Below are 4,217 nucleotides of genomic sequence, written 5' to 3'. Positions count from 1 at the left end.
TTATTTCTTACCTAGATTATTTGGCCATCTTCTGTGTCTGTCTTCATCCCAGCAGAGGTTCCCATCCTATCTCCAGCTGACATCTGTAAGCTTCTGAAGACAACTTTCTTCTTTCTCCTCTTTGGTAAGGGTTCTGGGTCAGCAGGTTCTTTGTGGTGAGTGTTTTACCCATGAGCCTCCTCAATGGCCTCTTTCTTTCACTAGTTACACGATGTTTATTTGTTTGTTCCCCAGTGAGAGAGCAGGAGTAGAATTCCTAGAACCTGCTCAAGATGGTGCTCATGAGGTGGACAAAGCCATTTTTAATGGAAGAGCAGCAGCCCCATCAACGTCTAGATATCAGAAGGGTTCTCTTTTAAAAGATTTATTTATTTTATGTATATGAGTACACTGTCGCTGTCTTCAGACACATCAGAAGAGGGCATCAGATCACACTAGAGATGGTTGTGAGCCACCATGTGGTTGCTGGGAATTGAACTTGGGACCTCTGGAAGAGGAGTCGGTGCTCTTAACTGCTGAGCCATTTCTCCAGCCCAAGGTTCTTTTTAAGACACATACTCTAGAAAACTATTTTAACTAGTGGAAATACAGTTATTTCACAGATTTCTTTTTCTTTTTTCCCTCTCACCTATGGACTTTTAACAGACAATGGAGCACCACTCCCGTGCTACCAGGAGTGAGACCCCAGAAACAGATGGTCCACAACCCAGACAATTAACTTCACGGGAGAATACACCTAACAAGCTTTCTGTGAGTGTGGTTTGTTGGACACAGCTGTGGCAGAGAAAAAGCAAGCCTCCGTAACAAATTTTTTATCACTTAGATTGTGGGCAGGGAACTCACTTTGCACAGACAACCACCCACTAAAAAGATCTACAGGGAGGAATTGCAAATAAATTATTCAGATAGGCTCCCCTGTGGGAGAGGAACTGTAGCCCTCCACTCCTGAAGTATGGACATGGGCCATATAGAGTGACTTCCTTCCAAAAGTATACTATGGAAAATTGTCATTAGTGGACAAAGAAGGAAAGAGACCAGGCAGTATGTGTGTGTGTGTGTGTGTGTGTGTCTGTATGTTTGCATGTGTGTATATGTGTGTGTCTGTGTGTGTGTCTGTGTGTATGTGTCTGTGTGTGTATGTGTGTTTGCATGTATGTATGTATGTGTGTATGTGTCTGTGTGTGTGTGTCTGTGTATGTGTCTGTGTGTCTGTGTATGTGTCTGTGTATGTGTGTGTGTGTGTGTGTCTGTGTGTATGTGTCTGTATGTGTATGTGTGTTTGCATGTATGTATGTATGTGTGTGTCTGTGTATGTGTGTGTGTCTGTGTGTGTGTCTGTGTGTTTGCATGTATGTATGTATGTGTGTGTGTGTCTGTGTATGTGTGTGTTTGTATGTGTGTCTGTGTATGTGTGTGTATTGCATGTGTGTATGTTGCAGGTGTGTGTGTTTGTGTATGTGTGTGTGTGTGTGAGTGTGTGTCTGTGCTGGTTTAAAGAGATCAAGATTGAGCTTCCCAAGTAGCAGGACTATAAGCATACAGCTACACACAGTGGGAGAATTAGTACATTATGGAGAAGTCTGAGAAATTCCTTCCACCAGATAATGGAAGTACGCTGATTAAACATACCCTTGACAGTACGTGATGACAATGATAGGAGGCAGAATGAAGTTTAAGTCTAAAGTTTGAGGCCAGCCTGCTGGGTTATATAGTAAATTCCAAGTCAGCTTCAGCTACAGAGGGAAACCCTGTTTTGGAAAACAAACAAACAAACACCAAAAAAAAACCAAGAACAGAGAAAAGAGGGAGGGGGAGGGAGGGAGAGAGGAAAACAGAGGGAAGGGGAGAGAGAGGAAGAGAAGGAAAAAAGAAGGGACAGAGGGACCAAGGGAAGGAGGGAGGGAGGGACAGAGGAGAGAGAAAACGGCAGGTCATCTCTTACTGTCTTTTCTAGTCTAATCATGAGGAAAAACACGAGACAAGTTCTAACAGAAGGGCATCTTACAATATGCCTGACAAGCACTCATCAAAATTATCAATCATAAAAAAGGAAGAACATCTGAGAAACAGTATTAATCCATAGGAACCTAAGGATACACGCAACTAAATGTAATATATATACTGCATAAGGTCCTGGAGCAGCAAAAGGAGAGAGGCGGGGGTCGGTGGTGGTGGTGGTGGTGGGTAGTGGTGGAGTGTTTGGAGGGGTGATCGTTGTGGTACAAAAGCATCCTCAACACTCTCATGGTTCATTTTCTTAGTTCTCTGGTTTCCTGACTTTCACATGACACCGGACTCCTAAGAACGAATCCCACCCACATCCTTTCTGGATTGCTAAGAGCACTGTCCTCCAGAACCCCTAATCTCACGAGTTAAGACTTCTCTTCTAGAAACGTCCAAATATTGTCTGGTTCTGGTCATTTGGCTCATACAACCCTCTATTACACAGCTCTCTCTAGATGGCCAGTTCAGCATATCCAGTCCCCAGATCCGATTCTCCCTGACCGCTCCCACTGCAAGGACAAAAACGACGGATGTCTTCCCTATTATTATTATTTTTTTCCTGGCTCCTTGCTAGTTAGTCCCTGAATTCTGTCAACGTCTCCTATCGTGGTTATCCTGGTGATTTTTTATTGTTACTGTTTTGTTTTTAGGTGGTTGATCTTTTTTGTTTTAAATCAGTCTGATACTAGGCGAGTCGTTTGGGAAGAGGGGACTCCAGCTGAGAAAAAGCTTCCATCAGATTGACTGGAGGGTCCTCAGCATCTGTGGGCGTATTGCCTTCAAGGATGTGTCCCTTTTCCTCTCCTAGGTCTTTCCTTGCTCTGTCAATTCCTTTTCCTCAAGTCGAGCAACTGTTAAGAGGGGGGAAACGTAGATTCTTGTGGGCCTCCACCAAGCAATTTCATGTTTCCTGGGCACTGTAATTTCTCGTGAATTTCCTTTCTCTGATGGGTGTGCACTCGCGAAGATGTTTATTCACATCTGTGTTTGAGACAGCATCACTAGGAATTAGTGGGTGACTTACTACAGTCTATTTTTAAGTGTAACGTAGCAATGAGACAAAGCTCATTTTAATAGTCCATTCATCAAAATTTTCGTGCTCAGAATAACAAGAAACAGCTTTGAAGAGAGGAATGAGAAAGACCAGCATTAATTAGATGGGTGCAAAGTAGAACCAAATGAAGACCTGAAAACTACAGCATGAAGAGATAGTGAAGGTGGAGGGGCAAGGAAAGAAAAAACGTTTTCAAACTAGCAACATTGGGAAGTGATTAATTAGCAAGGGATGCAAATAAAGGAGTACCAGTCCCAACGAGCCAGCCAGGAGTCGAACCTGGAATCTTCTGATCCGTAGTCAGACGCGTTATCCATTGCGCCACTGGCCCACAGACATGTTAGTGCTGCCCAATAATGGTAGTTCAGGCTTAGCCTGCAGGGCTCCATGGGACCTGTAGTCTTGCTATAGTGCTACTGATGGACCGGGCATTCTGGGAGATTGCAGAGCGTCACCAATGAGAGCCTGCCATTGGTAGAGCAGCGGAGCCACGCCCACGTCACTGTGCGGACTGCGGATTGGCGGGAGCAGCGGCTTGGTCCCTCCGCCTCCGCTCTGGAGCTATAAAGACGCTCAGGTTGTTAGGGCGACTTGTCCCGCCTCTCGGGGACTGTTCTCTGCTTTGTGATTGGCCTCTAGTATCAAGGAATCCCGGCGTGGGCCGCGCGAGGGAAAAGATGGCGGCGATGGCAGTCGGAGGTGCTGGTGGCAGCCGCGTGTCCAGCGGGAGGGACCTGAATTGCGTCCCCGAAATAGCTGACACACTGGGTGCTGTGGCCAAACAGGGGTGAGGGCCGGACTTCCGCCAGAGGAATGCGGGATCCAAATTTGGGGAACAAGGAGGGCAGACTAGTTCCCTGCAGGGGATGAGGGCTTGAGACACCATTACTCCTTGAGTGGGGAAGACTTCGGCCCTAAAAAACGAGAGGATGAAACTCTGGGGGGGCGTGTGGTCACTGAGTTAGAAAATCAGGGGAGTTATAGGGTAAATTTTAAAAGGGACGCACAGCCATTCCTTGGAGAGTGGATTATCCGAGAGTAGAGAGAAGTATAAGGAGTCAATCGAGAGAAGAGGTTAAACTGGCTTGAGTAGGCATGGGCAGTGTTGGGTCAAGTCTAACTTTTGACAATCCTGGAAAGCCAGTGAAGCCAGGGAAGA

The 4,217-nt window shown here is 45.9% G+C and overlaps 1 protein-coding gene and 1 non-coding gene across 2 annotated transcripts in view; one reads left to right on the top strand and one right to left on the bottom strand.

Moving 5' to 3' along the window:
* Positions 1-3,316: 3,316 nt before the first annotated feature.
* On the bottom strand, positions 3,317-3,389 carry Trnar-acg. The gene has a single exon. It is a non-coding gene; the product is annotated as a tRNA-Arg (tRNA).
* Positions 3,390-3,627: 238 nt separating this feature from the next.
* Positions 3,628-4,217, top strand: part of Prmt5 (protein arginine methyltransferase 5) — a 10,023-nt gene continuing 9,433 nt past the window's right edge. The window contains exon 1 of the mRNA XM_031361948.1: positions 3,628-3,845. The gene's annotated coding sequence lies outside the window, so the exon portion shown is untranslated. The remainder of the gene's footprint in view (positions 3,846-4,217) is intronic.

The sequence above is a fragment of the Mastomys coucha genome, unplaced genomic scaffold (genome assembly GCF_008632895.1).
Source record: "Mastomys coucha isolate ucsf_1 unplaced genomic scaffold, UCSF_Mcou_1 pScaffold9, whole genome shotgun sequence".
NCBI lineage: Eukaryota > Metazoa > Chordata > Mammalia > Rodentia > Muridae > Mastomys > Mastomys coucha.
This window is presented reverse-complemented; position numbering and strand designations above follow the sequence as displayed.